Source organism: Mesoplodon mirus, assembly GCF_964341445.2.
Source record: "Mesoplodon mirus genome assembly, chromosome: 5".
Classification (NCBI taxonomy): Eukaryota; Metazoa; Chordata; class Mammalia; order Artiodactyla; family Ziphiidae; genus Mesoplodon; species Mesoplodon mirus.
Genome location: NC_138980.1, coordinates 48595429 through 48621954, shown reverse-complemented (window position 1 = coordinate 48621954; position 26526 = coordinate 48595429). Strand labels below are relative to the sequence as shown.

The following is a 26526-nucleotide window of genomic DNA, read 5'->3' as shown; positions in this document are numbered from 1 at the left end:
GTCTCTAGTGATATTTTTGTTATTAAAATCTATTCTAATATAGCCTCTCCAGTTTTCTTATGGTTACTGTTTGCTTGGTATACCTTTTCCCATCCTATTACATTTGATGTGTTTTATTTTAAATATAAAGTATTTCTCCTGTAAACAGAATATGCTTTTTAATCCCATCTGATTGTTCTGCCTATTAAGTGGAGTTTTTAGTCCTGTACAATTTAATGTAATTATTGATATGCTTAGAATTGTGTCTGTTGTTCTGGAACTTGTTTTCTCTGTGCTTTTTTTTTTTTTTTTTTTTTTTGTGGTACGTGGGCCTCTCACTGTTGTGGCCTCTCCCGTTGTGGAGCACAGGCTCCGGACGTGCAGGCTCAGTGGCCATGGCTCACGTGCCCAGCCGCTCCGCGGCATGTGGGATCCTCCCGGACCGGGGCACGAACCTATGTCCCCTGCATCGGCAGGTGGACTGTCAACCACTGCACCACCAGGGAAGCCCTCTCTGTGCTTTTTGTTCTTTGGTTTCTCCTATACTGCTTTCCTTTGGTTACACAAATATTTTTAGCCTACAATTTTAATTCCTCTGTTGATTTTTTTGGATGAGTTTATGAGGTTTAGTGTGTGTGCACACAAACATGCATGCTCTTTAGATTACAATATTCATCTTTAACCTATCACAGTCTTCTACAGTCTTCCTATACTGACTTGATTCTGATAAAATATTGCAACATTTCACCAGTAGAACTCCATTTCCTCCTCCTTCCTTTATGCTATTATTATAATATATATTATGGCTATATATATTATAAACCAAATAATAGAGGAATATATTTATTGCCTCAAACAAGCTTGTGGTTTTCAAAGAAAATAAGAGAAAAATTATGTAGTCTTTTATATTTACCCACACATTTACTATTTCCCATGTTCTTCTTTCCTTCCCACAGATCCAAGTTATTGTCAAGCATCATTTCCTTTAGTATTTTTTGGAAGGCAAGTCTGCTAGCAACAACTTCTCTCATTTTTGTTTATCTGCAAATATTTTTATTTCACCTTCATCTTTGAAGGCTAGTTTAATTGGATGTAGAATTCATGGTTGACTTGTTTTCTTTCAACACCTTGAATATGTCATTCCACTATGCTCTTGTTTCTGAGAAGTCAGCCAGTAATTATACTTTTGTTTCTTCCATACATAGTGAGTCATTTTTCTTTTGCAGCTTTCACAGTTTTCTCTTTGTTTTTGGTTTTCAGGAGTCTGACTGTAATAAGTGTAGGTATGGTTCTCTTTATTTTTATCCTACTTGGGATTTGTTGAGATTTGGATTGTACGTTTTGTTTTCTCTTAAATCATATGTGGAAAAGTTTTAACCATTATTTCTTCATGTACTTTTTTTTCTACCCATTGGCTTTCTCTTCTCCTTTGAGGACTCCCATTAACACATGTTGGGACCCTTACCATTATCCTGTAAGTCTCTGATGCTCTGTTCATTTTTCTTCAGTCCTTTTTATCTGTATTCTTTGGATTAGATCATTTCTATTGATCCAGTCTAATCTTCAGGCTTGCTGATTCTTTCTGCAGCCATCTCAATTCTACTTTTGAGGTGTCCAGTGAAATTTTCATTTTAATTGTAGTACTTTTTAACTCTAGAATTCCAAATTTTAATAATTCTAGTTATTGATTTCCTATTTATTATCATACTTTTCTATAATTCTTTGAACATATTCTTAACACCTCCTTTGAAGTTTTTACCTGCTAAATTCAATATCTGAACCCCACTCACACACAGTAAGTTTCTATTCACAGAAAGCTATCTTTTGATTTGTTAATGGGTCTGATAGACTCTTGCTCTCTTCTCTTATCTCTCATGGAAGGGCATCAATAATAATTGTCAAATAACATAAAATATTAATTTCAGTAGTTGGTTCCTTGACAGTTTATATAAGGCATAGCATGAAGTGTTATTTATTTATTTACTTAATGATGGAAATCTATCTGCCATCAGATTCCTTGTAGTGTTCAGAACTTTACAATGTGACCTTATTTGGAAATAGGGTCTTTGGAGATGTAATTACTTAACAAGTGAGAAGAAATCATACTGGATTTGGGTGAACCTTAAATCCAATGACTAGTGTCATAAGAAGAGGAGAGGACACAGAGAAGATGATATAAAGATGTAGGCAGAGATTGGAGGGATGCATTACAAGCCAAGAAATGCCAAGGATTGCTGAGAGCCGCCAGTAGCTAGGAAGAGGCATTGAACAGATTTTCCCTCAGAACTTCCAGAAGGAATCAGTCTTGATTTGAATGTGCTAGTCTCCAGAACTGTGAGAGAATAAATGTCTGTTGTTTTAAGCCACCTAGTTTGTGATACTTTGTTATAACAGCCCTTGGAAACTAATATATTCCGTTTTCTTTTCTTTTTTTTTTTTTTTTTGCGGTACGCGGGCCCCTCACTGCTGCGGCCTCTCCCGCTGCGGAGCGCAGGCTCAGCAGTTGTGGCTCACGGGCCCAGCCGCCCCGCGGCACGCGGGATCCCCCCGGACCGGGGCACGAACCCGCGCCCCCTGCATCGGCAGGTGGACTCCCAACCACCGCGCCACCAGGGAAGCCCCCGTTTTCTTTTCTTAATAGGTAATGTGTTACAGAAAGTTCTGGGATTGGTTCTTTTCCATTGACTAAGGAAGGCCTAGAGGAGAATTTCCATTCGCTGACTGACTGATTTATTCATTCAGTAAATATTTACTGAACCCCTAGAATGTGACAAGCTCTGTGCTAGGCACTAGGAATATAACAGAGAATAAGACAAATGATTCCTCTTCCCTTACACAACTTACCTTTTTAAAAGAAATTTTAAATTCATACCAAAACTGTTCAGGGTCACAACAGTGTCCTCAAAGAAGGTTACTTAAAATGAATCCAATAAAACAATGTTGTAGACAGAATGTTTGAGGCCCCCCAAATTTCTGTGCTGAAGCCCTACACCCCCACCCACAGTGTGCCTATATTTAGAGATGGGATCTCTAAGGAAGTAATTAAGGTTAAATGAGGTCATAATGGTGAGGTCCTGAACTGACAGGATTAGTATCTTTATGAGAAGAGACACTTGAGAACTCTTTCCATTCCTGTAATCACCTCAAGAACACACTGAGGAAAGTCCATATGTGGACATAGTGCGAAGATGACCATCTACAAGCCAGGAAGAGAGCTCTTACCAGGAACCAGCTCTACTGGACCTTGATCTGGCACTTTCAGCCTCCATAATTGTGAGAAAATAAATGTCTATTGTTTAAGCAAGGCAGTTTGTGGTATTTTGTTAGGGCAGCCTAAGCAGATTAATACAAACAGGAACCAAATATCCATGGAAATTAGTGGAAAAGGTGTATTTTTATCTTTAAAAAATTATGAGTTTAATTGAACTTACATTTTAGAAATTTCATATTATAGGTGCCATGGTAATTCTTAGAACAAACACAGAATGAACCAAGTGCTAATTGTTTATGGGGGAAGATAGACTTTGGTGGGGAGGCTTTCAGTGCAGAGAATTGAATTAATTGTTTTCCATAGACCAGCAGATTATTATTTTTGGTTTGTGCAAGTGCCTGTATTAGTCTCCTATTGCTGTTGTAGCAAATCACCACAAATGTAGTGGCTTAAAACAACACATACATAGTTCTTTAGGTAAGAATTTCGAAATGGGTCACATGGGACTAAAACCAAGATGTCACGAAGGCTGCATTCCTTCTGGAGGCTCTAGGAAAGAATCCATTCCTTAACTTTTCCTCTTTCTAGAGGCTGCCCACATTTCTTGGCTCATGAACCTCTTCTATCTTCAAAGCTAACAGCTGGATCGCTCTGACCCCTGCTTCCATCACTACCTCACCTTCTCTGGCTCATTTATCTCCCTTTCCATCTTTTACATAACCTTGTGATTACACTGGACCCACCCAGATAATCTAGAATAGTCTCACTATTTTAAAATCCCTAATCACATTTGCAGAATCTCTTTTGTCATATAAGGTAAAACATTCATTCCTAGGATTAGGACACGGACATCTTTGGAGGCACTATTATTCTACCTACTGCAGTCCTCATTCCTGTTTTATTTTATGTCATGTCATATCATGTCATTTTATTTTTTTATGACACTTCTCCTTCATTCACCATTTCCATTCCCATTCCAGTTCTACCCTCCCTCACCTCCATCCCCCAGGCACCCACTTTATTATTTTTTTAAATAAATTTATTTATTTATATATTTATTTTTGGCTGCGTTGGGTCTTTGTTGCCGCACGTGGACTTTCTCTAGTTGCAGGGAGCAGAAGCTACTCTTCGTTGCAGTGCACGGGCTTCTCATTGCGGTGGTATCTCTTGTTGCAGAGCATGGGCTCTAGGTGCACAGGCTTCAGTAGTTGTGGCATGCAGGCTCAGTAGTTGTAGCTCACGGGCTCTAGAGCGCAGGCTCAGTAGTTGTGACGCACGGGCTTAGTTGCTCTGCGGCATGTTGGGTCTTCCTGGACCAGGGCTCAAACCTGTGTCCCCTGCATTGGCAGATGGATTCTTAACCACTGCACCACCAGGGAAGCCCCCATCCCCTTTAAAATACTTAATGGAACCTCGGTTATATATGTACCATTTAGTGATATACAATGTTTTGTGTATACATGTATTTTTTAATTTACACATGTCATCCTAGATATAGACTCAGTTTGTTTCTTATTTTTTTCGCAGCATACTTTTTGGAAATTTTTTTGCTTATCTGTATTTTCTATGGTGAATATGTTCACTGATTTTTTTAAAACTTTTATTTGTTTTTATTTTTGGCTGTGTTGGGTCTTCGTTGTTGCGTGTGGGCTTCTCATCGTGGCCTCTCTTGTTGCGGAGCATGGGCTCTAGGCACATGGGCTCAGTAGTTGTGGCTCGCAGGCTCTAGAGCGCAGGCTCAGTAGTTGTGGTGCATGGGTTTAGTTGTTCCACAGCATGTGGGATCTTCCCAGACGAGGGCTCTAACCTGTGTCCCCTGCATTGGCAGGCGGATTCTTAACCACTGCACCACCACAGAAGCCCTGATTTTTTTTTTTAGTGTTTTTTTTAAGTGTGTAATTTAGTGGGTTTTAGTATGTTCACAACATTGTGCAACAATCACCATTATCTGATTCCAGAATAGTTTCATCATCCCAGAAGTAAACCTCAAACCCATTAGTAGTTACTCCCCATTACTTTTCCCAGGCCCTGGAAACCACTGATCTACTTTCTGCCCTTATGAAGCACAAGTTTAAACAGATTACCCTTGTCATATAGGTAAATCTGGTTCTGAGCTTCTGAATTATGCATTCTGTGCATCACTTTTTACTTCTCCATTCCTGTAATGGTGGACTCTTGGGTGCCTCTAGTGAGCTCCTACCACAAGCAGTGTTGCTGTGGACAAGACCTCATAAACCTATACAGCAGTTGCTCTGCAGATATACCCAGAAGGTATGCACATACAACTCTTCACTAACAGATTGCTCTCCCAGGTGGCTATTCCACTTCAAACTTCTAACAGCAGTACATAAGGATTTCCTTTTTCCAACTTCCTTACCAACACTTGGTTTTGTTCAATAAATTTTGCCCATCTTATCAGTGTATAGAAGCATCCAATTGTTGTTTTAATTTGCACTTCTCTGATCTTTAGATAGGTTGAGCATCTCTTCATAAACTTATTAGTCTTTCACCTTTCCCCATCAATGATGTGTACATTAAGACCCTTTGCCACTTTACTATTGTGTTTTCCACTTTTTCCTTGTTGATATGCATGAGTCCCTTGTTTATTACAGATATTCAAACATTGGAAATATCTTCTTATCTGTGACTCATCTGTTCATTTGTCTCTGACATCCTCTGTTGAAAAGAAATCCTTAATTTAATGTGGTTGCATCTGTCATTTTTTCACCTTATATTTTAGGCTTATAGGGTCTTGTTTAAGAAATATTTTTCCATCCCAGATTTCTCAAAGAAATTCTATTATATTTTCTTCCATTAGTTCTATAATTTTACCTTTATAGTTAGGCCTTTAATCTATATGGAACTTTTATGTGATATAAAATAGGGACCCAAGTTAATTTCATATAGTAATCTAGTTATACTAACACCATCTAATGATTCATGTTTTCTCTGCTAATTTACCCTGCTTCTGTGTATCAAGTAGCCCTATGAAGAGCTCACATGGAGAGGGCTAAAGCTTCTTGCCAACAGTCATGTAAGTGAATCATATTTGAAGTAGATCCTCTAGCCCCATTCAAGCCTTCAAATGACTATACACCCAGCTGACATCTTAATTACAACCTCGTGAAAGACCATGAGCTGAAAGCACCCAGCTAATCTACTGAATTCCTGACTTACAGAAAGTATGTGAGATAATAAATGTTTATTATTGTTTTAAACCACTAGGTTTGGGGGATAATTTGAAACACAGCAGAGGATAACTAATATAGTTTTAATGCTGAATAAAGAGTAAGTAGAGCTCTTTGGTCTCTATTATATGGTGCCCTTCAGTTTCTATTTCATTTCTATCAGAGGAATAAAAGTAAGTGATAGCTTTTCAATTTTGGTGTTCCCTAAAATAAGAGTGTAAGATAGTTAATAAATGGGAAAGATGGGAAAAGAGAGAAAAGAAGCTGAGAAAGGAACAAATATTTAAGGCCCCTTACAGTGTGCCTATTATGTCCTTTATTACCTTATTTTGATCAAAAGAGTATTTGGTCAGCTGGCAAAAATGTTATCGCATTTATTTTATCTTGGACCTCCTACTACATATAATCACTGTTGACCAAAGTGAGGAGGCCAAAGCACTGTTGGCTTTGACTTGGCTGGAGGCATAGGTCATAGAAAGGAATGAGGCAGATCTGGAAAATACTGTGAAGGAAATGCATGTGTTGAATAGAGTTTGCACTAAATACTCTTTAAGGTCCATCATCTCTAGTGTTCTGATATATTCGTCCTTTGCCTGGTAAACTCCTATCTACCCTTCAAGACTCAGCTTAAATGTACCGATCCTTAAAAAGTCATTAGTTCTACATACCTCAACATAATAAAGGCCATATATGACAAACCCACAGCTAACATCATAGTCAACAGTGAAAAGCTGAAAGCATTTCCTCTAAGATCAGGAACAAGACAAGGATGCCCACTCTTGCCACTTTTATTCAATATAGTTTTGGAAGTTCTAGCCACAGCAATCAGAGAAGAAAAATAAATAAAAGGAGTCCAAATTGGAAAGAAAGAAGTAAACTGTTTGCAGATAACATGATACTATACGTAGAAAATTCTAAATACACCACCAGAAAACTACTAGAGCTCATCAATGAATCTGGTAAAGTTGCAGGATATAAAATTAATATACAGAAATCTGTTGCATTTCGATACACTAACAATGAACTATCAGGAAGGAAACTAAGGAAACAATACCGTTTACCACTGAGTCAGAAAGAATAAAATACCTAGGAATAAACCTACCTAAGGAGATAAAAAGATCTGTATTCAGAAAACTATAAGACACTAAATGAAACAAATTGAAGATGACACAAACAGATGGAAAGATATCTCATGTTCTTGGATTGGGAGAATTAATATTAAAATGACCATAGTACCCAAAGCAATCTACACATTCAATGCAATCCCTATCAAAATACCAATGGCATTTTTCACAGAACTAGAACAAATAATTTTAAAATTTATATGGAAACATAAAAGACCCTGAATATCCAAAACAATTTTGAGAAAGAAGAACAGAGATGGAGGAATCACACTCCCTGACTTCAGACTATACTACAAAGCTACAGTCATCAAAACAGTATGGTACTGGCATGAAAGCAGACATATGGATCAGTGGAACAGAATACAGAACCCGGAAACAAACCCATGCACTTGTGGCCAATCAATCTGCAATAGAGGAGGCAAGAATATACCATGGAGAAAATACAGTCTCTTCAATAAGTGGTGCTGGGAAAACTGGACAGCTACATGTAAAAGAATGAAATTAGAGCATTCTCTAACACCATATACAAAAATAAACTCAGTGGATTAAAGACCCCTAAGTACAAGACCAAGTACCATAAAGCTCCTAGAGGGGGAATATAGCCAATATTTTATAATAACTATAAATGGAACATACTCTTTTAAAATTGTGAATCACTATATTGTATACCTATAACTTATATATAAACTATACTTCAATTTTTTAAAAATCCAGTAGTTCTAGCCAGAGTGAAACATTTCTTTATCTAATAAATGCTTTCACAGCACTTTCTGTATACCTCTATTTTGGCACTCATATTGGAAGGGGGATATGGCAATACTATTGGTTGCCTATCCTCCATCTTTTTCCTTGCTAACAGAACCCTGCTTTTGTTCAGAAGGCACTGTGCCAAGTACTGTTCCCCATAGTCAGAGGTTGGTATAGTGGTGGGCATGTGACCGAAGCTCTGTCCACTGAGACATAAAGAGCAGTATGTTGGATGCTTCTGGGGGAAAATTTTTTTCCCTGTAAAAGAGCAGATATACAAAAAAGCTCTTTTCTGTTCATTTCCTTCCCTCTGCTTTAGATGTTATAGTGTGAGGATGTTATGTCTGGTACCATGGCAGTCATTTTCTGAACATGAGGAGAGAGCTCTCATATATATTGTGTGGATAGTGAAGCAGAAGAATTAAAAGTGTTCCAATCCTTGATGGCATCACTGAGCCACTGAATGGACCATGGAACTGCCAAACTCCAAACTTTTCTGTGATGTAAGTAAATTTCCCATGTTGTTTAAGTTTTTGTAAGTCAGGTTCCAAGTTATTTTCAGCCCAAAGCATGCAAATTGATAGAAAGGGAAACAAAAATAACATTTATTAAACACTTGTAATATGCTTGAATTTTTTGTTAACATGCTTCTCTCGCTAAACAGTTAGAGTAGGGACCTTGTCTTAATCAATTCCTAGCTCCTTCTATAGTCTCTGATTTAGAATGATTGCTTAAGAAGTGTTTGTGCAATGAATAGATAATAAATGAATGGATAAATCTGTAAATCAATGTGATGATGTCATTAGGAGGCAGTGTAGAAAAGATGGTTAAGAACATAACCTCAGGTATTACATTTCTGGCTTCCAACCCTGGCTATACCACTTACTAGCTATGTGACCTTGGGAAAGTCACTTAATTTCTATAAAGCTGTTTCCTCAGCTATGAAACGGGTGTAATAATAGTATATACCTAAAAGAATTGTTGTGAGGATATTAAATATTCTATATAAAGGGCCCAATACAGAATTTCACAAGTAACAAACACTGAACATGTTAGCCATTATTATTAGAGAAAAATAGGGAAGAGCCAACAATGATTCCAAATTTTCAAGCCTGGTTAACTGGGAAAATAAAGATAATTTGGGCCAAAATTCAGTGTGGAAATGGAAAAGATGATGTTCATCTTCAGACGTATGTAAAACAAAGCCTAAATATAGTTAGAGAGTAAAGATATTTTGGATATAGAGAGAGTCACTCTGCTTAGATTCTGATTTAATTGCAGTTACTCATCCTGAAATTCTATAATCACAGAATTGTACTTTTAAATATAGTAATTTAAAGAGGAGGATAACTTCCAGATTGCATCCATGATGAGTCAAATCCAAGGAGGTAGTAGTTTCTGAGATTCTGCCTAAAAATGTGTTCTCAAGTAGTGATCTTCAAAAACAAAATATTACAGAGAGAAAAGATTTCCTTAAACGGTGTAAATTCATGCAGTATCAGTGATGTGATGTGGTTCAGTCTCTGAAATCTCTTGAATTCTCTTCCCAAGTTGATGTTTCTTCACAGAAACAAAGGAAAACTATGCTGGAAATATTTAGAGGGGAAATTCTGTGTATTAGCATTCAACCACTTTTGTTCCCCAGCCAGTCAGAACCAGTAATAAAAGTCAAACATGGAGGAGGTGTGACTAAGATGGCAGAGTAGGAAGACCCTGAGCTCACCTCCTGCCATGGGCACACCAAAAGTACAACGATTTACAGAGCAAATATCTAAGATAATGACCTGGAGACTAGCAGAAAAGGTTTTCCACACCTAGAAGTATAAAGAAGGAACCACAATGAGATGGGTAGGAGGGGTGGAGATACAGTAGAGTGAAGACCCTTATCCCCAGGATAGGCAACCCATAAATGGGATGAAATAACTATTACAGAGGCTCTCCCCAAGGAGCAAGGGATCTGAGGCCCACATCAGTCTTCCCAGCCCAGGGGTTTTGTACCAGGAAGATGAGCCCCCATTATGTCTGGCTTTGAAGCCCAGCAGGGCTTGCATGCAAGAGAGCCAGATGGCTGTAGGAAACAGATACTCCCCTCTTAAAGACTGCATACAACATTTCACATGCTCTGAATCCTAGTGCAGAGGCAGCAGTTTAAGAGGAAACTGGGGGACTTCTCTGGTGGCGCAGTGGTTAAGAATCCGCCTGCCAACGCAGGGGACACAGGTTTGAGCCCTGGTCCACGAAGATCCCACATGCCAAGGAGCAACTAAGCCTGTGCTCCACAACTACTGAGGCTGTGTTCTAGAGCCTGTGAGCCACAACTACTGAAGCCCGCGCGCCTAGAGCCCATGCTCCGCAACAAGAGAAGCCACTGCAATGGGAAGCCCACACACCGCCACGAATAGTAGCCCCGCTCGCAGCACCTAGAGAAAGCCCACGTGCAGCAACAAAGACCCAACGCAGCCAAAAATAAATAAATTAATTAAAAATAAAATAAAATAAAAGGAGCCTGGGTCAGACCCACTTGCTGATCTTGGAGAACCTCCCAAAGGGGTGGGAGGCAACTAGGACTCCCACTGGGGACATAGTTACTGGTGGCAATGATTTTTGGGAACTCATTCTACCACAAGGACACTGGTGCTGGAAAGCACCATTTTGGAGCCTCATTCCAGCCTTTTAGCACCAGGGACTTACCTGCCCACCAGCAGGCCAGCACCAGCTCTGGGCCCCAAGGGTCCCACAGCTGGCCATTTTGGGGTCTGAACCTGCCCACCAGTAGACCAGCAGCCACCTCATGAGGCAAGGCCTAACAGCCAACCAAGCTGGGGGCCACTCCCACCACAAGAAGGGCCCATGCAGCCCACATAGGGGGCACCCCAGAGCATATAGCTCTGGTGATCAGAGGGGAATGTACCACTGGGCCTCATAGGACATCTCCAACACAGGGTCACTTCTCCAAGATCAGGAAACATAACCAACTTACCAAAAACATGGGAACAAACAGAGAATTAGGCAAAATGAGGAGACAGAGGAATATGTTCAAAACAAAGGAACAAAACCCCAGAAGAAGAACTAAGAGAATTTGAGAAAAGCAATCTACCTGATAAAGAGCTCAAGGTAAATGATCATATAGATGCTCAATGAACCCAGGAGAAGAATATATGAAAACAGTGAGAAGTTTAACAAAGCATTATAAAATATAAAGAAACAAATAATAACTGAAGTAAAGAATATACTACAAGGAATCAACTGTAGATTAGATGGAACAGATCACCAAACTGGAAGACAGAATAGTGGAAATCACCCAAGCTGAGCAGAAAAAAAGAAAAATGAATTTTTAAAAATGTTATCTTACAATTTTAAGAGACCTTTGGGACAACATCAAGTGTACTAACATCAAGTGTACTAACGTTGGGTCCCAGAGGAGAAGAGTGAGAAATGGGCAGAGAACTTATTTGAAGAAATGATAGCTGAAAACCTTCCTAACATAGGAAATTAAACAGATACTAGGGTCCAGGAAAACAGAGTCACAAACAAGATGAACCCAACCCAAAGAAGTCTACCCCAAGATACATAATAATTAAAATGACAAAAAATAAAGAAAAAATCATAAAAGCAGCAGAGAAAAGCAACTAGTTACATGCACAAGAACTCCCATAAGACTCTCAGCTGACTTTTCATCAGAAACTTTGCAAGCCAGAAGGGAATGGCATCATGTATTCAAAGTGATGAAAGGAAAAAGTCTACAACCAAGAATGCCATACCCAGCAAGGCAGATCTGCTTCAGATCTGAAGGAGAGATAAAGAGTTTTACTGATAAGCAAAAGCTAAAAGAGTTCAGCACCACCAAACCAGCTTTAAAAGAAGCATTAAAGGGACTTCTCTAAGTGGAAAAGAAAAGACCACAACTGGAAATATGAAAATTATGAAAGGAAAAATCTCATTAGTAAAGGCAATCATATAGTAAAGGTAGTAGATCAACCACTTATAAAGTTATTTGGAAGGTTAAAAGACAAAAATAGTAAAAATCCTCTATATCCATAATAAGTATTTTGGGATGCACAAAATAAAATGATGTAAAATATGATGTCAAAAACATTAAATGTGTAGGGGGTAAGTAAAAATGCAGAGTTGGGAACCAAGATTGTGGAGTAGAAGGACGTGTTCTCACTCCCTCTTCTGAGAACACCAGAATCACAACTAGCTGCTGGACAATCATCGACAGGAAGACACTGGAACTCACCAAAAAAGATACCCCACATCCAAAGACAAAGGAGAAGCCACAATGAGACGGTAGGAGGGGCGCAATCACAGTAAAATCAAATCCCATAACTGCTAGGTGGGTGGGTGACTCACAGACTGGAGAACACTTATGCCATAGAAGTCCACCCACTGGAGTTAAGGTTCTGAGCCCCATGTCAGGCTTCCCAACCTGGGGGTGTGGCAATGGGAGGAGGAATTCCTAGAGAATCAGACTTTGAAGGCTAGTGGGATTTGATTGCAGGACTTCGACAGGACTGGGAGAAACAGAGACTGCACTCTTGGAGGGCACGCACAAAGTAGTGTGCTCATCGGGACCCAGGGGAAGGAGCAGTGACCCCAGGGGAGACTGAACCAGACCTACCTGCTAGTGTCGGAGGGTCTCCTGCAGAGGCGAGGGTGGCTGTTGCTCACCATGGGGACAAGGATACTGGCAGCAGAGGTTCTGGGAAATACTCCTTGGCGTGAGCCCTCCCAGAGTCTGCCATTAGCCCCACCAAAGAGCCCAGGTAGTCTCCAGTGTTGGGTTGCCTCAGGCCAAACAACCAACAGGGAGGGAACCGAGCCCCACCCATCAGCAGTCAAGAGGATTAAAGTTTTACTGAGCTCTGCCCACCAGAGCTACAATCAGCTCTACCCACCAACAGTCCCTCCCATCAGGAAACTTGCATAAGCCTCTTAGATAGCCTCATCCACCAGAGGGCAGACAGCAGAAGCAAGAACTACAGTCCTGCAGCCTGTGGAACAAAAACCACATTCACAGAAAGACAGACAAGATGAAAAGGCAGAGGGCTATGTACCAGATGAAGGAACAAGATAAAACCCCAGAAAAACAATTAAATGAAGTGGAGATAGGCAGCCTTCCAGAAAAAGAATTCAGAATAATGATAGTGAAGATGATCCAGGACCTCGGAAAAAGAATGGAGGCAAACATCGAGAAGATGCAAGAAATGTTTCACAAAGATCTAGAAGAATTAAAGAACAAACAAACAGAGATGAACAATACAATAACTGAAAAGAAAACCACAATAGAACGAATCAATAGCAGAACAACTGAGGCAGAAGAACGGATAAGTGACCTGGAAGACAGAAGGGTGGAATTCAGTGCTGCAGAACAGAATAAAGAAAAAACAATGAAAAGAAATGAAGACAGCCTAAGAGACCTCTGGGATAACATTAAATGCAACAACATTCGCATTATAGGGGTCCCAAAAGGAGAAGAGAGAGAGAAAGGACTTGAGAAAATATTTGAAGAGATTATAGTCGAAAACTTCCCTAGCATGGGAAAGGAAATAGCCACCCAAGTCCAGGAAGTGCAGAGAGTCCCATACAGGATAAACTCAAGGAGAAACACGCCGAGACACGTAGTAAGCAAATTGGCAAAAGTTAAAGACAAAGAAAAATTATTGAAAGCAGCAAGGGAAAAAAGACAACATACAAGGGAACTCCCATAAGGTTAACAGCTGATTTCTCAGCAGAAACTCTACAAGCCAGAAGGGAGTTGCATGCTATACTTAAAGTGATGAAAGGGAAGAACCTACAACCAAGATTACTCTACCCAGCAAGGATCTCATTCAGATTCGATGGAGAAATCAAAAGCTTTACAGACAAGCAAAAGCTAAGAGAATCCAGCACCACCAAACCAGCTCTACAACAAATGCTAAAGGAACTTCTGTAAGTGGGAAATACAAGAGAAGAAAAGGACTTACAAATACAAACCCAAAACAATTAAGAAAATGGTCATAGGAACATATATATCGATAATTACCTTAAGTGTGAATGGATTACATGCTCCAACCAAAAGACACAGGCTTGCGGAATGGATACAAAAACAAGACCCATATATATGCTGTCAACAAGAGACCTAGGGACACATACAGACTGAAAGTGAGGGGATGGAAAAAGATATTCCATGCAAATGGAAATCATAAGAAAGTTGGAGTAGCAATACTCATATCATATAAAATAAACATTAAAATAAAGAATGTTACAAGAGACAAGGAAGGACACTACATAATGATCAAGGGATCAATCCAGGAAGAAGATATAACAATTGTAAATATATATGCACCCAACTTAGGAGCACCTCAATACATAAGGCAACTGCTAACAGCTATAAAAGAGGAAATCGACAGTAACACAATAATAGTGGGGGACTTTGACACCTCACTTACACCAATGGACAGATCATCCAAAATGAAAATAAATAAGAAAAAAGAAGCTTTAAATGACACAACAGACCATATAGATTTAATTGATATTTTAGGACATTCCATCCAAGAACAGATTACACTTTCTTCTCAAGTGTGCACGGAACATTCTCCAGGATAGATCACATCTTGGGTCACAAATCAAGCCTTGGTAAATTTAAGAAAATTGAAATCATATCAAGCATCTTTTCTGACCACAATGCTATGAGATTAGAAATGAATTACAGGGAAAAAATCATAAAAACACAAACACATGGAGGCTAAACAATATGTTATGAAATATCCAAGAGATCACTGAAGAAATCAAAGAGGAAATCAAAAAATACCTAGAGACAAATGACAATGAAAATACGATGATCCAAAACCTATGGGATGCAGCAAAAGCACTTCTAAGACGGAAGTTTATAGTTATACAAGCCTACCTCAAGAAACATGAAAAATCTCAAATAAACAATCTAACCTTACACCTAAAGGAACTAGAGAAAGAAGAACAAAGAAAACCCAAAGTTAGCAGAACGAAAGAAATCATAAAGATCAGAGCAGAAATAAATGAAATAGAAACAAAGAAAACAATAGTAAAGATCAATAAAACTAAAAGCTGCTTCTTTGAGAAGATAAACAAAATTGATAAACCATTAGCCAGACTCATCAAGAAAAAGAGGGAGAGGACTCAAATCAATAATATTAGAAATGAAAAAGGACAAGTTACAACAGACACCGCAGAAATACAAAGCATCCTAAGAGACTACTACAAGCAACTGTATGCCAATAAAATGGACAACCTGGAAGAAATGGACAAATTCTTAGAAAGGTATAACCTTCCAAGACTGAACCAGGAAGAATTAGAAAATATGAACAGACCAATCACAAGTAATGAAGTTGAAACTGTGATTAAAAATCTTCCAACAAACAAAAGTCCAGGACCTGATGGCTTCACAGATGAATTCTATCAAACATTTAGAGAAGAGCTAACACCCATCCTTCTCAAACTCTTCCAAAAAACTGCAGAGGAAGGAACACTCCCAAACTCATTCTGTGAGGCCACCATTACCCTGATACCAAAACCAGACAAAGATACTACAAAAAAAGAAAATCACAGACCAATATCACTGATGAATATAGATGCAAACATCCTCAGCAAAATACAGGCAAACAGAATCCAACAACACATTAAAAAGATCATACATCATGATCAAGTGGGATTTATCCCAGGGATGTAAGGATTCTTCAATAACCAAATCAATCAATGTGATACACCATATTAACAAATTGAAGAATTAAAACCATATGATCATCTCAATAGATGCAGGAAAAGCTTTTGACAAAATTCAATACCCATTTATGATAAAAACTCTCCAGAAAGTGGGCATAGAGGGAACCTACCTCAACATAATAAAGGCCATATACAACAAACCCACAGCAAACATCATTCTCAATGGTGAAAAAGTGAAAGCATTTCCTCTAAGATCAGGAATAAGACAAGGATGTCCAGTCTCGCCACTATTATTCAACATAGTTTTGGAAGTCCTAGCTATGGCAATCTGAGAAGAAAAAGAAATAAAAGGAATACAAATTGGAAAAGAAGAAGTAAAACTGTCACTGTTTGCAGATGACATGATACTATACATAGAGAATCCTAAAGATGCCACCAGAAAACTACTAGAGTTAGTCAATGAATTTGGTAAAGTTGCAGGATACACAATGCACAAAAATCTCTTGCATTCCTATACACTAATGATGAAAAATCTGAAAGAGAAATTAAGGAAACACTCCCATTTACCATTGCAACAAAAAGAATAAAATACCTAGGAATAAACCTACCTAGGGAGACAAAAGACCTGTATGCAGAAAACTATAAGACACTGATGAAAGAAATTAAAGATGATACCAACAAATGGAGAGATATACAACGTTCTTGGATTGGAAGAATCAACACTGTGAAAATGACTATACTACCCAAAGCAATCTACAGATTCAATGCAATCCCTATCAAGTTATCAATGGCATTTTTTACAGAACTAGAACAAAAAATTTTTAATTTTTATGGAGACACAAAAGACCCTGAATAGCCAAAGCAGGGAAAAAAATGGAGCTGGAGGAATCAGACTCCCTGACTTCAGACTACACTATGAAGCTACAGTAATCAAGACAATATGGTACTGGCACAAAAACAGAAACATAGATCAATGGAACAAGATAGAAAGCCCAGAGATAAACCCATGCACCTATGGTCAACTAATCTATGACAAAGGAGGCAAGGATATACAATAGAGAAAAGACAGTCTCCTCAATAAGTGGTGCTGGGAAAACTGGACAGCTACATGTAAAAGAATGAAATTAGAACACTCCCTAACACCATACACAAAAATAAACTCAAAATGGATTACAGACCTAAATATAAGACCAGACTCTATAAAACTCTTATAGGAAAACATAGGAAGAACACTCTTTGACATAAATCACAGCAAGATCTTTTTTGATCCACCTCCTAGAGTAATGGAAATAAAAACAAAGATAAACAAATGGAACCTAATGAAACTTAAAAGCTTTTGCATAGCAAAAGAAACCATAAACAAGACGAAAAGACAACCTTCAGAATGGGAGAAAATATTTGCCAATGAATCAACGGACAAAGGGTTAATCTCCAAAATATATAAACAGCTCATGCAGCTTAATATTAGAAAACCAAACAACCCAATCCAAAAATGAGCAGAAGACCTAAATAGACATTTCTCCAAAGAAGACATACAGGTGGCCAAGAAGCACATGAAAAGCTGCTCAACATCACTAATTATTCAAGAAATGCAAATCAACACTACAATGAGGTATCACCTCACACCAGTTAGAATGGGCATCATCAGAAAATCTAGAAACAATAAATGCTGGAGAGGGTGTGGAGGAAAGGGAACCCTCTTGCACTGTTGGTGGGAATGTAAATTGATACAGCCACTATGGAGAACAGTATGGAGTTTCCTTAAAAAACTAAAAATAGAATTACCATATGATCCAGCAATCCCACTACTGGGCATATACCCAGAGAAAACCATAATTCAAAAAGACACATGCACCCCAATGTTCATTGCAGCACTATTTACAATAGCCAGGTCATGGAAGCAACCTAAATGCCCATCAACAGACGAATGGATAAAGAAGATGTGGCACATATATACAATGGAATATTACTCAGCCATTAAAAGGAACAAAATTGGGCCATTTGTTGAGATGTGGATGGATCTAGAGACTCTCATACACAGTGAATAAGTCAGAAAGAGAAAAACAAATATCGTATATTAACACATATATGTGGAACCTAGAAAAATGGTACAGATGAACTGGCTTGCAGGGCAGAACTTGAGACACAGATGTAGAGAACAAACGTATGAACACCAAGGGGTGTAAGCAGCGGGGGTGGTGGTGGTGGAGGTGTGATGAATTGGGCGATTGGGATTGACATGTATACACTTATGTGTATAAAATTGATGACTAATAAGAAAAAAATGCAAACCATAGGGCTTCCCTGGTGGCGCAGTGGTTGAGAGGCCGCCTGCCGATGCAGGGGACGCGGGTTCGTGCCCCGGTCCGGGAAGATCCCACATGCCGCGGAGCGGCTGGGCCCGTGAGCCATGGCCGCTGAGCCTGCGCGTCCGGAGCCTGGGCTCTGCAACGGGAGAGGCCACAACAGTAAGAGGCCCGCGTACCACAAAAAAAAAAAAAAAAACCTGCAAACCATATATGGTTTTTATACAATTTAAATAAAAACTCTTATTTGTAAAGGAAGATTATACAGCTTTTGAGGACATGGGTTGGAATACTTTTTAAATGTAATTAATGTAAAATAAGCCAGGCAGAGGAAGACAAATACTGCATAGAATCACTTATATGTGAAATCTTAAAAAAAAAAAAAAAGTCGAAGGCTAGAAACAGAGCAGAAAAGTGGTTGCCAGGGCAGGGGGTGGGGGAAATAAGGAGAGGTTGGTAATAGGGTACAAAGTTTCAGTTATAATATGAATAAGGTCTGAGCATCTAACAAAAAACATGGCGACTAGTGATAACACCGTATTGTATAATTGAAATTTGCTGAAAGAGTAGAACTTAAATGTTCTTACCTCCCCCCCAAAAGGGTAAATATGTGAGGTGATGGATGTGTTAATTAACGAGATGGGTGGACTCCTTTCACAATGTTCACATACATCAAATCACCACGATGTACATTTTAAACATCTTGTAATTTTATGTCAATTATACCTCAGTAAAGCTGAAATAATAGGTCTAAAAAATGCAGAGTTGTTAGAATGCATTTGAACTTAAGAGATCATTAACTTAATATAACTATATTTGATAATAATAATATATATATATAGTAGTATGATCCTCACAGTAACCAGAAACCAAAAACCTATAATAGCTACACACTCACAAAAGAAAAAGGAATCCAAACATAACACTGAAGATAGTCATCAGGGGCTTCCCAGGTGGTGCAGTGGTTAAGAGCCCGCCTGCTGATGCAGGCGACACGGGTTCGTGCCCCAGTCCAGGAAGATCCCACGTGCTGCAGAGCAGCTGGGCCCGTGAGCCATGGCTGCTGGGCCTGTGCATCCAGAGCCTGTGCTTTGCAACGGGAGAGGCCACAACAGTGAGAGAGGCCCACGTACTGCAAAAAAAAAAAAAAAAAAAGATAGTCATCAAATCACAAGGGAAGAGAGCAAAAGAAGAAAAAGGAACAAAAAATAACTACAAAAACAACCACAAAACAATTAACAAAATGGCAATAAGTACATACCTATCAACAATTACTGCAAATGTAAATATACTAAATGTTGCATTCAAAAATCATAGAGTGGCTGAATGGATAAAGAAAGAAAACAAACAAGACCCATCTATATGTGTCCTATAAGAGACTCACTTCAGATCTAAAGGCACACACGGACTGAAAATGAGAGGATGGAAAAAGGTATCCTGTGCAAATGGAAACAGAAAGAAAGCTGGGGTAGCAATACCTATATCAGACAAAATAGAGTTCAAAACAAAGTTTTGTGATGATATAATAATTGTAAATATATATGCATCCAACATAGGAGCACCCAAATACATAAAGCAAATATGGAAAAACATAAAGGGAGAAATTGACAGCAACATAATACCAGCAGGAGATTTTAACACCCCACTGATATCAATGGACAAAGCATTCAAAGAGAAAATCAATAAGGAATCACAGACCTTAAATGATACATTAAACCAGATGGAATTAATAGATGTACATATAGATCATTCCATCAAAACCAGCAGAATACACATCTTTTCAAGTGCACATGGAACAGTCTTTGGGATAGATCACATGCTGGACCATAAAACAAGTCTCAATTAGCTTAAGACTGAAATCATACCAAGCATCTTTTCCAACCACAATATTATGAAATTAGAAATGAACTACAAGAAAAAAAAAACAAAAAGTACAAACAAACGTATGGAGGCTAAACAAAATGCTGCTAAACAACAAATTTTTCACTGTAGAAATCAAAGAGGAAATCAAGAAATACCTAAAGACAAATGAAAATGGAAAAAACGATCAAAAAATCTATGGGATACAGCAAAAGCAGTTCTAAGACGGAAGTTTACTGTGATACAAGTCTACCTCTGGGAATAAGAAAAATTACAAATAAATTAGCCTTAAATCTAAAGGACTAGAAAAAGAAGAACAAACAAAACCCAAAGTTGGTAAAGGGAGAGAAATAATAAAGAGTAGAGCAGAAATAAAGTCCAAAAAAAGAAAAAATAGAAAAGATCAATGAAACTAAGAGTTGGTTCCTTGAAAGGATAAACAAAATTGATAAACCTGTAGCCAGCTAGACTCATCAAGAAAAAAAAAAAGAGCCCAAATAAATAAAATCAGAAATGAAAGAGAAATTACAACCAACACCATAGAAATAGGATCATAAGAGATTATTATAAACAATTGTATGCCAATAAAATGGGCAATCTAGAAGAATGGATAAATTCCTAGAAACACACAATCTCCCAAGACTGAATCAGGAAGAAATACAAAATATGAACACACCTATACCAGTAATGACATTGAATCAATAATTTTAAAAAGTCCCAACAAACAACAGTCCAAGATCAGATCACTTCACAAATGAATTCTATCAAACATTTAAAGAAGAGTTAACACCTATCCTTCTCAAACTATTCCAAAAAATGGAAGAAGAAATGTTTCCAAACATATCAGGGTGATGCTGGCTACAAGGCCAGCATCACCCTGATACCAAAACCAGATCTGCTATATCAACCACCTCCCCATCCTGACTTGATGGAGGAATAGGGCAGAGAGGGAGAGTTGCCTACCTTCCAGGGGAGCACTGTGCTCTTGACCAGTATTTGAATACCAACACTAATACATTTTACTAACTGGGAAGGTATGGTTTTGGACAAGATTCTTTAAGGAAATTGCTAACCAGCAACAAAGGGGAACAAGAGAGAGCAGTTATTAGGGAAAAAAATGAAATTATTATTTATTTATACCCCAATGAATTGAGACATCTAAAAACCCAATTTCATAAATAAAAAAGGAACTTACTGGCTTAATCTCTCAACAAATATTTATTGATTGCTTCCGTTGTGCCAGACACTGTTCTAGGCAAGGACGATACAGCTTTGAAAAATATTAAACAAGGTCCCTGCTTTCCTGGAATTTATAAGAGTCTAGGAGTAGCACTGGCTCCAGGCATTGTGATCAGTGTCATCAGAAATTTTTTTCTCCATCTTTCAGATTTTTTCCTTTTGTGCAGGCTTAATTTGGAGCAGGGATGGGCTCTTCCTGCTTGAAGCTTTGTGGCTACCAGTGTAGCAACTCTAATAGGAAGAGAGTCTCATTTTCCCAGTCATTCTAGCACAGTGCTAGACTGTCTCATTGACCTGGCTTGGGCTAGGTGCATATCTCTGAACCTGATTAGACAGATCTCAGTTATTAGTGAGGCCACCACAAGTGTTTGTGCAAGTTATTCACTGCAAAGAGAACAAGCCGGAGCTGAGGTCCAGTGCAGGGCACACCATGTTTTTGCCTCGTGCAGAACTATATCTGCTGGAGAGGGTGAATTTTTCTAATTCACACTGTGACACTACAATGGTTTTAGTCAAGTGCTCACCATGGAGCAAAGGTGGGATAGGGTTATCCCCACATAAACCAAATGGTCTAAGGGTGGGAAAAGGACAGTGGGGTGCCTTTGGCAAAAGACAGTAAAAGGGATGTTGAGTAGGCAAAAAAACAGCTATTCACTTCATTCCTTTAAAACATAGAAAGGCAAGGTCATAGAGTAGAGGAAACTTGGACTTGGCATCAGAAGGACTGGGTTCTAATTCTGGTTGTGGAAGCCATGGGATATTGGGCATATCACTTAACCAACTCCCACAGAGTTTGTTTCCTTTCTTAAAAAATAGAATTATTTTTCTGCCTCCCCACACACTTATTAAAAGGGAAAATGAGATAATAAATGAGAATATGGTTTGAAAATTCTAAGTTTCTTACACCTGGAAGGTATTATGATTATTTATTACATTTTCCCAGTCAGTAGCTTGCCCAGTGCCCTTACACATTGAAGGTTCCCATTAGGTATTTATTAATTGGCTGATCCATGATATGGAAACTCACGTCACTCTGGGTCCTTTTCCAAAACTTTGTACAAGCAAAATGTTTTGGTGAAATATTCATTCAACATTAAAATTCAACAACTCTAGGAACATGCAGAGCAAGCTATCTTTTGACCTCATCATTCAGATCTCAATTTAAGTATTACTTCCTCAGGGGAAACTTCATGGTTCATCCCCAGTCCCCCAATCAGGGCAGGGCCTCCAACCTGTTTCACAACACTTAACACAATTCTAGTTCAATGGTTACTTGTGAAACTCTTGTTTAATGTCTGTCTCCATCATTGGCCATGAACTCCATTGTGCAGGCACCATGGCTGTATTGTTTGCTGTTGCATCCTGTTGTGCATGGTACATAGTAGGAAATTGAGAAACATTTGTTCAATGAATAAGTTCATGAGATTAAGTGGAACAAGGTCAAGTGGACTAGGAAACATACATCTAATTTCCCCTTTCTGTTCTCCTAATTTTTAAAAAAATATTTACTTATTTATTTATTTGGCCGCGTCGGATCTTAGTTGCACGTGGGCTCAGTAGTTGCAGTACATGGGCTTAGTTACCCCACCCGTGGCATGTGGGATCTTAGTTCCCTGACCAGGGATCGAACCTGCATCCCCTGCATTGGAAGGCAGATTCTTAACCACTGGACCACCAGGGAAGTCCCTCTCCTAATATTTTTTTCCAAGCCCTCCAGTGACCACGTCCTCATGACTTACGGAACTGCTGCTAAGTAGAGAAAGAATGGGTAGTTGACTAAGCATGTCCTTTTAAGGACACACAATCAATGACTATTCAGAAATAAAATCCATTCACTCTGACCTATGCAAGCTACGTCTCAAAAATTCAGAATAAATGTATTATGGCAATTACAAGATGTGTAATCATTAATTTACTCTAGAATAATAGTTCTAAATTTTATACCTGTGTATGTCCTAGTATGTCCTAATGCTTCTCTCTGCCTCAAAACTGTGACAGAACTAGGCAGTTCGTTCCTGGAAGCATATGCATTACTCCCAGCCACAAATTTGATTACAGTGGTTCAGAGCAGGGAAGGAGACTTTAGAGACAAATTATTTCTTCTTACCCACCTCCACCCTAAATTTCATTTACATAATGCAGTTCTTAGAATAAATGAAATGAGTCAGCATTGGGGAAGACAAACTGAAACATGACTTCCATACCAAAGGCAACTTTTCTTTCTGTCAGTCTTAGTAAATGATCTTCTAAGTAATAGAATTTTTGAAAAACAGAGGTCAGCATGCAGTTAGGTCATAAATATCTATATGCAGAATATTTTTTAACTTTTAATTTTGGTAAAATACACATAACAAAAAATTTACCATTTTAACCATTTTTAAGTACAGTTCAGTGGTGTTAAGTATATTCACATGATTCTGCACCCATTCCCCAGGCCTCTTTTCATCTTACAAAATAGAAATTCTATACTCATCAACAACTCCCCTTCCCCCACTGCCCCCCATCCCCTAGCAACCATCATTCTACTTTCTGTCTGTATGAATTTGACTTCTCTAAGCACCTCATCAAGTTTCCAGAATCATACAGTATTTGTCTTTTTGTGAAAAGCGTCCCCTCCCTCAAAGCCCCAGTGCAGGCCAGGCCTCTTACTTGAAAGGGCTTGGAGTGGGAGGTCCAGGGTCTGCTCTTTCACTCTGCTCCCACTCCAACAACCTGGAAGGAGGTGGGAGGCACATTCTGGTTCTGAGATTCTCTGCATCACTCCCCTCTTTTCAAGGCTTAATTCTGATTGAGGGCTGAACTAGGGTGTAGACAAGGCAGTGGCCTTCTACGTAATTGGCTGGGTGGTGGGAAGTCCTCTCTTCCTGGGTTGGCATGGTGCCTGGGGCCATGTTTTTAGCACCAGCCTGATCCTCCAAGGATCCCTTGGAGAGAAGCAGCCATAGCTCCCTTTGGCCCTTCTAGCTCTGTCTCCATATCGTCTCCAGGAGGGGTGACTTTACTTGCCCAGTGGCCCCAGAGGCAACTCCCAGCTCCTGCCCCCCACCAACCTCTGAGATCCTTCTTATGGGACTGATAATGATCTTTTCTAGGCCCCAAAGGCTGAGGCGGACTGCAGTGAGGTATCCCCATCCTTTCCTCAGCTATTCCACATCACTGCTCCTTCTCATCTACTGGGCTAGGCTGCTCCAGAAACCTCCAAGTGGTTTGATATGATTTCAGATGCACTTGTTTATGACTAAAGTGAAGTTGTTTTAATCCACTTGTTTATGGCAAAGGCAAAAAAAAGTTGTTTTTAGAAATAAAGTTGTTTTGGGCTTCCCTGATGGCGCAGTGGTTTAGAATCCGCCTGCCAGTGCAGGGGACACGTGTTTGAGCCCTGGTCCGGGAAGATCCCACATGCTGTGGAGCAGCTAAGCCTGTGGGCCACAACTACTGAGCCTACAGTCTAGAGACCATGAGCCACAACTACTGAGCCTGCGTGCCTAGAGCCTGTGCTCCACAACAAGAGAAGCCACTGCAGTGGGAAGCCTGTGCACCGCAACAAAGAGTAGCCCTGGCTTGCCGCAACTAAAGAAAGCCCACACGCAGCAACAAAGACCCAATGCAGCCATAAATAAATAAATAAATAAATAAATAAATAAATAAATAAATAAATTTAAGAATCTTTCTTTAAAAAAATAAAAAGTAAAGAAATAAAGTTGTTTTGCTATAAGAATGAAGTAAGTTGTGTCAGGATGTCATTATCTCATCTGTTGTCATCGATAAGCACCCAGCAGCTCAACTGCTGAGGGGCCCCACTGGGGGCTTATCAATAAAAACAGACTAAGAAGCAACTGTGGTGAGGAGTTTGTGAGGACTATCCGAGAGTTTTGACCTGGGCAAGGTGACTCTTTGCTGACCTAACAGCTCTCTGAAGACCCTTGGAGCATAAGCTTCTGCTGGTAAAAGTGACTCTTTTACCAGCACTGCGGAAAGCTGTGCAGGGACCCAGCAAAGATCATATTGCACCTCAACACCAGGCTTCATTCCCTAACAACACACTCTAGCAACAGGGGACTTTCCACTTTCGTTTAGCTGGCAGCTGGACATCAACTTGTGGTTGGCTAAGCCAAGTCTCCCGAGAACCAACCGCATAGGAAAGATACACCTCAACTGAATTTGGACCTTCTCTTATCTCCCCTTGCCTGGAACAATAGTGTAAGCAATCTATCATCTGGAGTATGTTATTTCTTTATTGGCTTATTAGGAGACATATCCAGTATGCTATTGGCTTGTGAAATTATAATTCCCACAGTGAACCTATAGTAAATAAAATATTAGCAAAGACAGTCTCAGTCTCTGAGCATAATTTGCCCCAAAACACATCTCTATCTCTATGTTCATCTCTGTCTCTATTTCTATATCTCTCCCTGAATGGATATGCAAGAAACTGGTAACAGTGATTGCTTAAAGTAGGGGGTTAGGAATCAGTGAGAGGTTTACTTTTCACCATATATACTTTTATATTGTTTGAATGATATTTTTTGAGGGATATATATATGAAGGTAATGAATTCAAAAGAGCTTTATAAATCATACAGCATCGTACAAATATGAGGGTTTTACTGTTACTAGTATCTACCAGCAACAAGATCTCAAGCACTGAGTCTTTGTGAAAAAGTTGAATGACTTAATTTAGTACTACGTATGTTAGAATGAGTCCTTTTAATTAATTTATTTAAGTCACTCTTTGAAATATTTAATGACGTTGGCAAATACTCGAGGTGAGTGGAAAAAATATAAAAATTGTACAGGTGTCTGATTCCAATTTTGTGTATTCCCCGTGTAAACATACATATATAAAAACAGACCGTAAGGAACCATCCACAGTGCTTTGACGGGGAGAGGGGAGACATGAAGTGTTAATTTTCTTAATTACATTTTTCGATATAGCCCACATTTTCTACAACAAATTAACAAATGATATTTGGAAAGAAAAAAATCACAAACCTTCAAACTTGGCCAGAAATGAATTTTTTTTTAAATTTCGTGAGAATGATTTGTTGCAGGACGGAAGGAGACAGGCGAGCAGCCATGAGTAGTGCTAAGAGAAGCATAGAACCCCCGTTTCAGGCCCGGAAGTCCATTAAGAACTACAAGGAGAGGCGAGAGAGATGCTGGCCTCCACTACGGCTAGAGAAACCCTGAGAA

General features: G+C 39.1%; 1 protein-coding gene across 1 annotated transcript in view; it reads right to left on the bottom strand.

Moving 5' to 3' along the window:
- Positions 1–26412, bottom strand: part of SOX30 (SRY-box transcription factor 30) — a gene marked incomplete at its 5' end in the record, with an annotated part of 66860 nt that extends 40448 nt beyond the window's left edge. Inside the window, one exon of the transcript XR_014294083.1 lies at positions 26326–26412. The remainder of the gene's footprint in view (positions 1–26325) is intronic.
- Between the last annotated feature and the right edge of the window lie 114 nt (positions 26413–26526).